The 14,818-nt window shown below is 46.0% G+C and overlaps 1 long non-coding RNA gene across 2 annotated transcripts; it reads right to left on the reverse strand.

The window, feature by feature from the left end:
- Positions 1–229: 229 nt before the first annotated feature.
- On the reverse strand, positions 230–11,421 carry LOC106048355 (uncharacterized). 2 transcript variants are annotated; one of them, XR_007169429.2, is made up of 4 exons: positions 11,148–11,421; positions 4,010–4,130; positions 1,870–1,932; positions 230–1,205 (listed from the first exon to the last, which is right to left on the reverse strand). It is a non-coding gene; the product is annotated as an uncharacterized lncRNA (long non-coding RNA). The 2 variants fall into 2 exon arrangements; XR_001214139.3 differs by lacking the exon at positions 230–1,205 and having other exon boundaries at positions 1,212–1,932.
- Between the last annotated feature and the right edge of the window lie 3,397 nt (positions 11,422–14,818).

The following is a 14,818-nucleotide window of genomic DNA, read 5'->3' on the forward strand; positions in this document are numbered from 1 at the left end:
CTGCAGTACATTGGAAGAGCGATGCCAGATGCCTGCACACCTCGTTCTTGCATGGACCTGCTCTCTGGGTAAAGGAGGGAATTTTGACCCCAGGGGGCTGAGGGCTCCTCCACCAATTTCGGCATTCTCAGTAGTGGTGTCTGAAGGTAATCATGTTTAAAAGCTGTATTCCAGGAAGGGGCACTTTGGGGGCAGACTGGCCTTTGGGCTGACAGCAACCCATTGACTTCCTGGCCAAGGGTGATTTTTTAAAGGAAAATCTGGAGTAAGTCCATGCCAGATTTCTTTTTCTTCTTTTAGTTTGATTTTCAAGCAGTGCCTTGCCCTACTTTGAACAGTCATCCACAGAACATTTAAACAAACACCTTCTTACGTTTTTAGTTGGGCCTATCTGTTCTTTTCCTTTCCATGGCATTTTACCTGCAAACTTAAGGCTCTTGCCATTTGCCAAGACACATCCTCAACTCCTCACTGGGCAACATTGCACGCACACATGAGCAGCAGCTGCTCCTTCATGTGTCTGGAACGAGCGAAACTTGGAAAATCACAACAGCCATGTAGTGCAGCCTGATGTATGCAGAGCAGGGGTATTTGCCGCACAGTGAGCCAGCTATGTACACGCTGGCCCCACAAAATGGCAAAATCCCTTCGTACCTCTTATGCCTGCCCACTTTACTCTGCTTTCCAGCTCGGAGAAGGCAGCCCAGCATGTGTCAAGTTTCCACAGTGCCCCCTGGCCATCCTGCCCATGGGACAAATGCACTGCTCCTGCCCCAGCTCCTGACGCAGAGGAGCTGTCTGCCAACAGCACAAAGTAAAACAATTGAAGTAAATCTTCAGGTTTCAATAGTTTTTACTCTTCTACTGTGCAAACTCTCTCTTGCTTTTATTTTCCACAGGTTTGGCAAATGTTTTGCTTTTGCAGTTCAGGCTTTGCCCAATCACTGAGCTGCATATAGGCTCCATTTAGCTTTGGATTTGCATGTTAAGCAAGAATTAAGAAATAAAAAGGGATATTATTAGGGTTTCAACTTTCTGTTTTTTGAGTCAACAGGAGCTTTTCTGTCCATACCTGGCAGAGGAGGACGGAGCACAGACTGCCTTGCTTTAGCCCCGTAACCTGGTAAGTTTGCTGTTTGCTCTTGAACCCAAGGGCAGGTATGTGCTCCCCAGCTGATTTCCTTTTGCAGCCTTGCTTTCAGTCCCTGTCAAGAAAAAGCCCTTCCTTTACGTTTGGCAGCAGCAGGATGGTGTCCAGGATGTTTAAATCCTCAAAACTTTCTGTTATTTCCTGACAATACCCAATTCATTGGGCCAAGATTTGAATACACATCTTCCTCGCACCATTTCACAAAGGGCTTGGATCCCAAGAATAGGAGAAACCACTGCAGTACAACAAGGACATATAAATATGAATGTCAAACTGCCCCATCAATGAAATGCTTTAAAATGCAGGGAGTGCCATGGTGCAGTGGGCCACGGAAACACAATGAAATGATAATGAGGACAAGCGAGATGAAGACCACCCACCAGTAGTTTTATGACTGTGACTTGGAACGACAGTTCTCAGCGGGGCCATTGCGACTGGATGCCATTGTCATTTTTAGCACATGCGAAAGTAGCAATTGTGTACGGACATTTCAACTGTTGCCTCTGACAAACAGCAGCCAGACTATTTATGAACAACCCCCAACCCCATTCTTGTGCATTTGGCTGCATCTGTAGGTAGGAGAGAATGGAAGACTGCTACTTTGTTCTGACAGGTTTTCCCATAGTCACTGTCTGTGACTCCTTGCATACGCTTAATTTTCTGAGGAAGAGAAATGATTTACTACAGCCCCTTCCTAGCCAGTGTTAATCTTCTCTTACACAAGCTTCTGCCCCACTTAAGCTGCAGTCTCCTTCATGCTCCATTGTGTTCACACTCCTTTCCTAGAAAAAAAACACAACAACCAACATTCAGAATTTGGGTGTCAAAGTAAACTTTTTTAGGAGTTGGTTGTGCCTTTTAGACAAAACTTGGGTTTTGGAAGAGAAAAGAAGAGGAAGGAAAGATGAGGCACAGGTATGTTCCTGATATGTTGGTTTTTCTCTCCCACCCTGCTTCCACTTCAGAAACAGTTAGACTCAAGTTTCAGACAAGCAAAATGTCTCCAGAACAAATCTTTTTTGTTTTGTAACTCCACCGTATAACTACCAAGTCACATTTGAAAAGCACAGCTTTTTAGGTTTGCTCACTGTTTCATAAATATCTACAGATTTCATGGCACATACCAACTTGCCTTTGGGTCTTGTTGTATTGAGAAACTTGTCAGAAGAGAAGTTGATAACTAACACATTCTTAATCCTTCACTCTCTCTTCAGTTCCTTCAGCTCCAGTTATAAGATGCATAGTTGAGAGAGGCTGTTCTCATGAACCTGCTACCATTCCAGGTCATCACTCCCAAAGCTTTCATCATGGCATGTCACTGAAAGATGCCACCTTCACAGTCAAAAAATGCCTAATTTGTTCATTAGCCATTTCCTTTGGTAGTTGTTTAAAGTAAACATGATTTTATTTTATTTTTTAAACCATGGTTTACCAAGAAGACAGCTATAGCATCACTAAAAAATAAGCATTTACCCAATGGCCTGGGCAGAAGAATATGTTTAATTTGCATACACCTGATGGTAGAGGGAGCTGACTCAGTGAGCTGTTGGTAACAGGTGCCTCTGGATGGTCAGATTTAAGGGATTCTGCCTGGACCATAGCATTGTGTCTCTGGGTGCTGTTCTAGCTATTTTATAACCCTTTTACAAAAAGATGGGGCGTTATGTGCTCATCCCTGAAAAAAAAGAGAAATAACAGGAGCTAGAAAGGAAGAAGGAGAGGATGAGGTTGAATCCTGATAGTTCAGGACTGCCAGCACAGCATTTGCATCACAGGAGTGTCTGTGTAATCCAGACCTCTGCCTGCGGAGGTAAAAGAGCCAGAAAAGCCTTCACTACGAAGCTGTGCAGACCAGCCCCATGCCCAACCCAACCCCATCCCATTAGGGAGCAGGGGGCTCCGACAGAGTAGACATCATCTCCTGCCCGATCATCTGCTCTTCATCTTAGCTTTCCAGGGTACAAGGGAGGGAGAGTCCAGTGACTTTGTGCCACGAATGAGATTCTGGTTTGCAGATCCTGAGTGGGAAACTTGCCTTTCTGTGCAATACAGCTTTCCATGTATAAAGCCACTGTGCCTACAATGGCTGTAGGAGTGATTGAAAATCACTGAAATTTTCGTGGCTTTGTTCTTTGGTTTGTGGTGGAAATGTGCAAGTATATGGCAGTGGTCTTTCACACCTCATGGGATGTTTGCTGTTGTGTAGAAACAAGAGGAGCCACCTCACAGGAAGTTCAGCAGAATATGCTTGGCAATAATATTGACACTCTTTGCCAGGCATGAATCCTCAGACTGATGTTTCCAGATCTCAGAGCCTCCGCTTCCTTTTCTGCCTGCTTAGTTAAAAGCTTCTGTATGGTGCTAGCCAGTGTGGGATCTGAGAAACTTACAAACATGCAACAGGAACACCCAGCAAGACATCCTGTTGTGGGGTGTCCGGTGTTCCCAGCTGACGAATTTCCCAATCGAGGCACATGCTGGTTAAGTGGAATGTCCAAAGGCATGCAGGATGCTTTCAGGTAGAACTGGGAAAAGAACTCAGAGACTTTCACTTGGACTTCTCTGCTTTAACTCTCAACCTTATTTTCCCTTCATCTTCTCTCTCTTTGAATCCCCTTTCATCTCAGCGCCTCAATGTATAGATTCAATAAGACTTATCATTTGAAAAAGAAGACGCTTTTGGCTGGAAAATACCGTCTTTAAATTCAGCGGAGCTGTGAGAGCAGGCAATATGAAACAGGATTACAAACAGACAAGCAAGTTCACACATGTTAGTTATGTCCAAAGAGAGTTGCTTTCCTTTGTTCCAGTGTGCTCCACTCATCTGTGCAGCTGTGCATCTGGCCTTTTGTTTCTTACCTATTCTCATAGGTGACTGTTGTAATGAGGAATGACAGAGATGAGGAGTTGACGATCAAAATCCTTCTGGATGGGGTGAAGTGTGGGACTTGCGTGAATAAGGCACTTGAAGCAAGGGAATCTGGAAAGATGTTCAAATATATATGAGTACATAAATATTGTGAGCAACACTATCATATGTCAGCTCTGCTTTCCAACAGACCTCTGTATGCAATCAGCCTTGCATCGCCGCCACTAGCAAGCCTCTCCTGTTTGTTCTGCGTGTGATGGGATACCATGGTGGAGACAAGGCAGTAACTGTGTTCGAGCACCTATCCCCAGTGAATAGCTGGTCCTCCTCTGCACTGCACTGGGCTTCTGTCTGCACGGTACAGCTTGCTCTCCGTGCCCAGCGCAGACCAAGTGACCTCTCACAGTATTTTTCAAACTCTGTGGCCGATCCCTAAATGGTGGCCGTGATACTTTGTAGGAGAGATTCAAGCCTGGCTGCCAAGGAATGTTTATTTTTGTGTCTTGCCTAATCATTGTCACAGATGATTCAGCAAGAGCAGAACCACTACTCTGCTTGAAAAAATTCTGCCGGGGCTTGCTCTCGTTCAATTCGAGGTGCAAATGAACAAAAATATATAAAAAGCCATCCTCGTGCTCCCAGCAAGTACTTCTCTGCATTTTGAGGGAGGAATATTGCGCTAAAATGGGAGAAACTGCACAGGTAGAAACATAATTAACATAATTAGTGGCTTTTGTAAACCAGGAATAGTATTGTCTGGAGGATGTTTTGCTGTCTGCAAAAAACCCAGAGACTTAACAGGTACCTGCAATTCCACTTCTTGATGTTATTTAGCCAATTTTCTCATGCCATGAGGAGGTCAACAGTCATGTACCTTCTGTGTTGGACACTATCAAGCCTTGTTTACTGTCATTAGGAGGTCCCGGGAGAAAGCTGGCGAGTTTTTGGCAGTTTGTGGCAGATGAGAGAGAGCTACAGCTGCAGAACAGTTGTTGTCATAACACCTATTCATCATTATCCCTCCCATCATGAATCACCTCATGATAACCAACCCCTCTTTGTTTACATCCATCACAACTAGAAAACCCGCATTTGCTTCCAGGGCTCACTTCTCTACCTGGGAAAAGCCTGGCTGATTTTGTGCCAGTACTCCTTCCCCAAAACCAGAAAATTCTCGAAGTCTCCCTGCTGAGAGAACGGGGACAGCTTTTCAAATGTTTTGTTCACTTCCACTTAAAATTCAACCAGAGTATCTAAATTAGGAATGCTGCTACATTCCAGCTCAGAAAGCTGCAGTGCTCTGTTATAAAGAGGGGCTCCGTTCCTCCTCCTCATCCAGAATCACGTCTTTTGGGATCGAGCAGTCCGTTTGCTTAGGTGGAAAGCTCGGTCGGGAGCCCGTGTTATGCCCTTCCTTCTGCATCCGGTACAGCGTGGAGCACCATGTCAGCGACGCACTAATACACAAGAATAATCAGCTCATCAAATCAACTTCATTAGTTGGAGCTGGAGAGCACAGCTCCGCTGCCCAGCCCTGCAGACGCGCAGCCTGCCTCCCCGCTCCATCTGCCGCAGCCGAGCAGGAGGGGTCTGCCCGTTCGGCTGCTTGCACAGAAGTGGAAAAGCCCGGGACACCGGGGTATCAAGCGTGTGCCGTGTTCCTGCCTGACACATGTCCCTGGGGACTGCTGCTCCTCCCCTGACTCTTGCAGGCGAGACCTAATCCAGCTCCGGTGTGCCAGCGACGAAGCTGCTGGAGCGAGGTCTGAGGCCTGCGGTTTCAAAAGTAGCCCTGACACTGATGGTTTTCCTGGGTTTTGAGGGAAGGGAGTGGGGTCTGGTCCAAAAGGTCTGCTTTGCACCCCTAACACAACGTGCTGTCCCGGAGGCCACCCTGCTCCTTCGCCACGAAGGTGTCAGGGCAGGGCTGCTGGAGGGTGGCCCGTCCCCACAGCAGGCCCAGGGCTCGGTGGTCCCCGTGTTTCCACAGCAGAGGAGCGGGACACCAGCAGGTCACGGATTTCACAGGTTTGCTCATTGCTTGGGGTTTCCAAGCGAGAGTATTTATGGATAGCTCTGGAGATATTTTTACGGGAACGACTCTGTAACTAAGCACTTCAGAAAAAAACCAGGCCACCGTGCAGATGAACAGGCAGGTGGAGAGGGCCCCACTTGGGCGCTTCCAGCTTGGGAAGGGATGGGTGCAAGCACCTAGTGGGTGCTTGCTCTGAAACTCCCTGGGGGCCAGATATCTTCACAAATGCTGTTCAAACAATGACGAATAATAAACACATGTATGGATCTCTCAGACTTTGGTATTGCCAAAGGTCTGTGCAGAAGTATCTGTTGCTTACACTCAAGTTCTCTCTCCCTCTCTTTCTCTCTGTGTATTTTTAGCATGGATGAAGATATAGTTTCAGAAAATGTAATGACATGTGACATGCAGGATTCGTATGTATCTAGGCAGTATGGGAATGTACCATGTAGGAGGAGATGTAACATACTGCTTGGCTTCTAATACCCATTACTTAAGCATAATAAGGCGCATTATGACAGCAGATAAGGGGGCTCCCCATTGTGCCCAAGCACTAGAAGACATATGTTTATCTCTTACCTGTATTTTCCTTTTGCTTTATGTCACTACTTTAAAGTTGATTTGGGCAATATTGGCTGAAGATTTACAGAGGCTTGTCAAAAATGCTTTGGGGGGGTTGTCTTTAGAAGATCAGTTTTCACATGAAGACAACCATAAACTCGATACCATCTCTCCCATGCCATTAGCAAATATCAGCTAATGAGTCCAATCAGATACCAATGCAATGCTATAGCAAATGTGGTGTTCAGGAGAATTTCTCTGCTGATTTTAAGAGAGTCAAAAGGCAATGTTCTGTCCTGGAGTTACCTTTGTAACTCTAACGAGATGAGACAGTGAAGTTTTGCCTCGTAAGTTGTTATAACACAATGTTTTTCTACAAAATAGCATGTTTAAGAAGGCATTTATTGTCCACAAAATCTCTGCCACTGGGTGTATCTCAAACAGAAGAGATCAGCTTCTTTCCTTCCTTATTTCCATGTTGCAATGTAGTTTTAACAGGAGCTGTAGCCTGCAAATTGATGCAGAAAAGGGCTGGCAAATGATCTTAATATCCTAGATCAAGTAAAAATGCCTATTTTCCTAACCAAGGTTTGAATTGCATTGTAAAGATAGACACTTGAATGGTTGACAGCTTTAACAAGAAAACTGTGACTGCAATCCTAGTGCAAACCATACATCTTGTGAGATCAAGTGGAATGCTCTGTACAGATGCCAAAAAGAGCTGAATTTTTAAAGCTTGTGTGTTTTTTTTTTTAATTTTATTAGTAGTTAATGGTATATATTTAGCACTGAAAAGATCATTTGACAGCACATCAGTCTTGCAAGATATATGAGTAAAAGGAAACTAAAAAAAAAAATAAAATCCACCATGTTTATGTGGGGTCTTTTTCCTCTGAAATTTTAGAAGGAACCAACCTACTGGGTGCAAACTCTGCTGAACTAGATGGAAAGACTGCCATTGATTTCCATGGACTTTAGATCAGCCATAAGGAGAGGAAGCAAAATGCATGCTAGGATGTTTCCTTGGTTATTTGCCTGTCCTTTTAAATGCTATATGTGACATTTTAAAGTTCAGGTGTTAAAAAAGGAATGATAGCTTCATGAAGGGTTTGTCAGTGAACTGCAGAGTTTAGAAGGCTGTTAAAAATATGAATATAAATGTCTCTGTGCATACACACTACAGGGACAGAATTTAATTTAGCTGGAGCTGGTGGTACCTGACACTTTCTGCTATGAGAGCCTGTTTTCGGTTTTCTATAACTTTGCCAAGTTTTAACCATTCAGTGTCTACCTCACACTGAATATTTTGCATCTCTTGATTCCACCAGCAAGGTGATGAAAAGCAACCCAGTATCACAGAATGGAGAAGGCAACCAGGAGATCTGGCCACACAGGAAAGGGAGTAAGTGACAGCAAGAGAAGCATTTGGGTGGACAAAGGAGGGGACAAAGTGAAATGGAAGGTAAATCAGACGGGGGCAGCCAGACAGGAGCAAGAGTGATGGGGTGGGGTGAAGGGCTAGGCCAGCAGGAAAGACAGCCTGGGACAGAAACAAAGAAAAGGGTAAGGAATAAAAGACCCCCACAGCAATCTGAGCAGTAAATCCTTGAATCATGTATTCATCTTCTTTCTTTCTTTATTTTTTTTCCTCCTTCTTTTCCCAGGCTAAAGAAAATGATTTATGCAGCACCAGGCATAAGGGGGCCCCATTCTCCACTGGCTGGTAAGCATTGATGTAATGAACACAACGGCAGCAGCAGCAAAGGCAGGAGAAGATGCCTGTTGTCATTCCAAACGCCCTGGGAACGAGTCAGTGGTCAACTGCTCCCAAGAAGAAGAGTTGCTTGTTGCAACTCTTTGCTTTCTTTTACCATTGAGATCACAGTTTTTATTCTCATTTTCCAAGCACCAGGAGTGCACTCTGGGAAAGGCAATGGGACCTAAGAAGAAGTCAGATGAACAGAGAGGGGAAAGGGAGGGCAAGGGCAGTGGGGCCGAGCAAAGACCCATAGTGAGGAGGAGGACAAAAGCGCAGATGAGGAAAGAGAGCAGGTCAGGAGATGCAGAGAGGGGAGGAACTGCCAGATGGGGGGCAAAAAGTCAAATAACAAAATCTCTCTGTATTTGGAGTTCTACCACATCGTGTACCACCAAAGGCATGTTGTCTATGCTAACATTTCTTTCCAGAGGCACCTCATCTCCTGGATACAGGGGTAGGTGCAGCATCAGTAGGAAGGAACACCAGAGAGGTAGATGGTTAGCTGCTGACATGTCAAAGGATGCAGGCCTATATGCAATGCTGGTGGAAATGCTTGAGGAAAGTCCTGCTTTCTGTGTGCCCTCACTCCCTAGGTGCTGTGAACCAGGTTTAAAGCCTAATTTAATTTAACCCTCATTTACCAGGTTTAAAGCCTAAAGGTTTAAAACCTTTCCTTGTGCACTGACCATGGGACCAGAAGCCAGCCCCACCTGTGGTAGGGTGAATGTTTCCCATCTTTAGGTCCACCAGCAGGCACATGGTGTATCACGTCTATTTTGTGGAGCTGTTTACATGGGGTTCCACTAACATGCACACTCCTTCTCTAGCAGCCGGTGTGCGTCCCTGATCCACAGATTAATGGTAGGCTTATGCTTGTGGCAGCCGCCTTGTTGCACTGCTGCTGGGAGACAGCATGTAGAGAAGGAGGTGGCCTCATGCTCTAGCGGCGTGTACCCATCATTGGCGTTTGTGTAAGGGAGGTTATTTTGGAAGTGCAAGGTGTCACACGATTACAGCACAAATGTTTCCAGGAGATGTTGCTCTTCCTGTAGCTGTTCTGAAGGGGGAAGAAAAGGGGAAAGGTGCAGTGAGGCTTCCAGCCAGCCTGATCAGCTTTTGCAAATGAATTTTCTAATAAATGCATCCTTCTACTCTCAGCATGAATTTTGCACACAGGGTGCACCAAGTTCATGGGTATGCTCCCATTCATAGCTGCCTGGCAAGGAATTAGGGCAAGAAAAAAAGAAACATTTAAAAATGCTGCCTATGACTTGACTGTAAAGAGGTTATTTGGAATCTTGGCTAATCATTTTCTCTGATGAATGTGTCACATAACCTTAATGGCATTGTCTTTGTGTGTTGCCTCATAGGAAGAAATTAGTTTTGTTTTGTTTTTTTCCTGTTCAGAAATTATCCGCACACATTCCCTAAACATTTGATAGGTCTTAGAGTGTGAGGCTTTTCCAAACGGCTGCAGAAGCCCTTCTGCTGTTAATTTATCTGGATGAATATTTATTTCCTAGCAATGATCCCATTCCCCTGATGGATGCAAGTGTCTGTGGCAGTTAGGCTGCTTCGCGTGATAGGACCCTAAGTCATGACAAAGACAAAAGGAGACAATATAGATACATGAACGGGGTGAATGAAAGAGGTCTGTGGGAAAGGCCGAGCAGGGTAACTGCTGTGGTTTTAACACCACCCAGTTGTGAAGAGGTAGCAGCTTCTCTCCATTGTCTCTCTTTTCCTTTTACAGATATTATTGTGACTACAATCTCAGGTTTCACCACCTTGGTAAGTAAATAAGGTTTATAATACCAGCAGAGGGAATCAGAAGTTTTTATTCACTAAAATATGCATTTTTTTTAAAGCCGTAGTCACACAGCTGTAGTCTGGACTCCCACGTTTCAGCTGTTCCCTCTGTCCACAGGCAGAAGTAATGCGTCACTTTCTGAATTGTTTCTTTTTTTTTTTTTTTTTAAATGGTTAATCAACAGCAGCAGTAATGCTCAGTGGAAGTAGCCCATTTAGCGTCAGCCGGGACAGATAACGAAGACAAGCCAGGTATCTCTGTTTCTCTGGGAGCACATCCCACATCTAGAGCAGGACTCAGAAGTGCTGTTTGTAGGGGCCGGGGGAGCAGAAACAGGGAGACAGATGTTTCTCTTATTATTTCTGTTCTGAGACAGCCACAGCTATTGCGGTGTGTCACCATCCTTGAGGGCCACAGACACAAATGCACAGCAGGACAGCTGTGTTTAAATTATCAGTGTGATTTCCACTGGGGCACGAGGCGGGGATACGCAGCCCATGCTTTTTATTCAAAAGCAGTCGTGCAACGCTGTCTCGTCTGAGTTACTGTATTAACCACATTGCTCAAAAAAAAACCCAAACGCGAAACAGACAGTTTCTGTGTGTCTGTCCCAGCCGTATCGATGGCGTTTCTTAGTGCCACAGCCCAGAGCTGTCCCTGCAGCAGATATTAGCTGAGAAGCTCAGCTTTGTTTGAGGTTGTTCCTGCCACCCCTCAGTCCCCGAGGCAGGGCAGCCCAGCCGACCACCGCGCAGCACCACACACCACCCCCAGTGCCTGGGGCTGTGTGGGCACCTAATAAAGTGCTCTCTGTTAAAACTTAACAGGGGTTCGTCGTGGGCTGCTTCAAGCCCAGCTGCTGCGGGCCCCCAGAGCCGGGGCTCAGCCGCAGACAGCGCAGGAAAGCGCTGCGTTCCCCTGCAAGACGCACAGGATTTCCTGCAGTGGGTCACGAAAACATACCTTCCCATTGTCCCTGCTCGTATCACAGGGAGTCCTTGTGCTCCGCCAGGGACAACGTTAATTCCTACCCTGGCAACCGAGGAAAACAATTAGGGTTGTTTGGCGTTTTACACGGCGCTGCTGCCTGCCTCCCTTGCAAGGAAGGCCCGGCCAGCCCTGGAAGACGGCGTTTCTCATGGGCGATAACAAACCCTCCTCACCGGCCGTTGGCTGGCCACCGAGGTGGAAAATCTGTGGCAGCCCAAGGAAAAAACCTGTATTTAAGACAAACAAATGTTGTTGCCGAGGGGTGTGGGGTGGTGTGTGGGGTGGGGGACTGTACACCAGCCAGCTCTCCAGAAGCGCAGGGGCCGGTGCTCACCCTCAACGGGCAGGCTGCAGCCATGGCGGGGCAGTGGTGGGCGCCAGGCCCGGCTGCATGGCCGGGCAGGGCCCTGGGGTGCCTTTCGGGCCAGCGCCAGGCCTGGTTTTGGCAAGGCAGGGCCTGTTATCAACGTCCTGGCCCCAGAATGCAGAGGGTTTGCATGGGAGGCTGTATTGCCAGCCCTCCATTGCCACCAGGCAGCCCTGGTGAGGCCAGCATGGGGTGGCCAACAGGTCCAGGGTTTAGATGGATTAATCCCCAGTGCCCCAGCAGGGGCACTGGGGCTGACTGTGGTGGCTGAGACAGGCAGGGCCCTGCATGAGCCCAAGAGCCCAGAAATGTCTTGGGAAAGGGCGCAGAGGTGCCCTCGGTGCCCCCCCCAAAGCCTGCCTCCAGGTGGGAAGGTGGGAAGCTCCACTGCTACAAAAGTGGTTCTACCTATATAGTGAACACCTTTGTCATGCTCTTTGTTTCCTTCTGGTAAATCCATGAATAAATCCATGAAATACCTGTTAATTGTATGATGGGTTTTATATTGTCCCTGTCCTGATGTTTCAGTGTATTTTTGTGTTAGCATTGTATTTTTTTCCTTCACTGAAATCACTTTAATGTTAAAAGGAGAGTCTCGTAAGGGGTGTTGAGCACGCAGAAATGCTACACTTCATATTGGACCTTGGAGACATGACACAGATCATGCCAACAAATGTCCCCAAAGTATGGAAAAGGGCATTACCAAATGTGCACCGTATGCAGCCCCGGTCTCTGCAGGCTGGATCCTGAATGTCTTCTGAGTGTCGTGCTGGAGGTCAGGGAAGTCTCAGGCTTCATTTTGTTGGGCTGGCTCTTCTCCAACATTAAAAGCACTATTTGCTTCCTGTAATGTTTTTGCGAATCTGTTTGCTTCTTGTCATAATTCCGAAGCAGCAAGTACAGGATGAGAGTCTGTAACTGATGGGTTGCAACCTCTAAGACAGAGCTCATGGCAGGCAATTGCAGAGATTGCAAGAAACTGAGCATTTTGCTCCAGCTTAAAGCAAAGAAAGGCTCACTCTGACCCTTTACAATAATGTGATCTCAAAATATACACAGAAAAAGCATGAATTGACTTACTATTTATAGCAACGCTTGGGTATGTCTTTGTTTTTATACTGATGGTAAGACAATCTCTGAAAAGCTGTCTTCAATAAAAGAATATCAGATTGTAAGAGCTGAAAAAACACACATCCAGTGCACAGGACATTGACTCTGGGTTCAAGAAATGACATTTCAGTTTCTGGCTAAAATAGTTTTTGAAAAATAAATAGTTTTTGAAAAAAATAGTTTTTGAAATGACAAAAAATGAAATGAAAAAAAAATACTTTTTGAAATGACATTTCATTTTCTGGCTAAAAAGATTTTGTCTTCAGTCTTGAAAAGTCAGTCTACTCCATGTTCCAGTTCCCTGTGGAGTACGAGAATTATTGTTTTAATAATACTAATTATTTGCTTGATTAAGGATTGTTAATAAACCCCAACATAATGCTAAGGTGAAAATACTTAAAGCCGTAGAGATAGAAGTGCATGTAGGCCATGCTTCTAGGCTTTAGAATTGCCTCTGGCACTCAATCAGGTGCCGATCCAAACAGCCATGAAACAGAGCTGCACCCAGAGCCAATGTTATTGTTCAACAAAGTCTACAGAGGGCTTCATGAGGCATTGCAGAGGATTTTGTAAACAGCTGCCCATTCAAAGAAAGGGAAAAAGGACGCATATAAAGAGATTCCAAATGTATTTTAATGTTGGGTTAAAAAAAAAAAAGGAGTCAAAGTGTTTGTCCAGGAAGGGAGAACATGTGTCTTTAAATTTATCATAGACAAATGGGCAGAGGGAATAGAAGCCAAGATTTCCTTGTCGGAGAGGCTGAAGCTTAATACTGTCATCTGTGGTTAAGACCCATTTGTCAAACAGAGTATGCTGAGAATAAAGAAAATCAACTCTCTCTTCCCTTTTTAATTTGACTTAATTAGCCATAATTCTCCTTACTGAAATAAAGGCATTTCCAACTGCAGGACACATTTCTGTGCCCTTTTGCTAACGCAAATACATAGCTCCACATGCAGGAAAAGCAAAAGTAGACCAAATGCACTGCAAAAACAAGATGTTCCACTACACTCACCTCCTTCCTTGGGAGAGGAGGACAGAACAAATAGCACGTGGCAGATGTTATCCGCATAGCTCAGTGCCCTACTGGGAGGCATGCAAATCCTATCGTGATAAGCACAATGGGAAAAGATGCATGGGAGAAAACGGCACACTTGTTGTATGTATGTCAGATTTGCCCCTCTGTAGCGACGAGGAAGCATGCACTCATAGCACGGTGTGGAGCACATAACGCAATTATAATTGGGTGCAATATGTTCACAGTGTTTAAAAAAATGTTTTCTTAAAAACTGCATGCCACGTTCAGATGGCTTAAATTCCCCATGAGTCCCCGTGCCTACTGCTTCCTACTGGCTGCTTCTGGTCCTTCAGCGGTGCCCAGCCAAGAGGAAACTTCAGGGCACAGATGGAGTTCAGGCTAGACGGTCCATAACCTTCACTGGATCCCGCTGGCATCCTGTGGTGCGAAACCTGCATCCCAGAATTACTTGGAGCAGTCATCCTCCCAAACCCAATGAGCGCACTCGCCTAAAATAGTTGCTTGCAAAGGTGTGGCGAGGCCAGCCTCAGGGCTTGCAGAATCGCTGGGGGGGACTGTGAGCCTCAGAATATCCTTGTAATTCATCTGTAATGCTAAACTTTAAATAACTGCTTTCCTCTTTCTCTCCTTTCTACCTCGGCTAAGAAATGCGACATGCACTGTGCAAAGGGACTGTCACCAGCTGTTAATAAGAAAGCAGCTTTAGCTTCTCTCTGCTTCTCTTGTTCACACGTAGACAGTGTTGGAAATCAGTGAAAACGGGTGTAGCCCCTCTGCTACCGCCACCGCCACCTCCCACAAAGAGAGCAAGTGTGAAAGGGAAGAGGAAAGGTTGAAGAAGCGGGCTGACCTACTTAGGTACTGCGAAGGACGAGCATGCGGGCGCCGGGTGCGAGGACGGCTGTGCGCGTTTGTTCTGGGCACCTACTGTTACCCTGGCATCCCTCCAAACAAATGGCTTTGCACCCAATTCCAAAACAGCTCCTTCCTCCTCCTCTTCAAAATATGCCCTCCCCGCCGTGCACGCTCTCCCTGTGATCCTTGCTGCGTTGCTTTCGAAACGGCCCCTTCCCCGCGCAGCCAGCCAGCCCCTGTCTTCTCACCCACCTGTTAATACCTGGCCTCCTG

The sequence above is a fragment of the Anser cygnoides genome, chromosome 3 (assembly GCF_040182565.1).
Source record: "Anser cygnoides isolate HZ-2024a breed goose chromosome 3, Taihu_goose_T2T_genome, whole genome shotgun sequence".
In the NCBI taxonomy this organism is placed as follows: domain Eukaryota; kingdom Metazoa; phylum Chordata; class Aves; order Anseriformes; family Anatidae; genus Anser; species Anser cygnoides.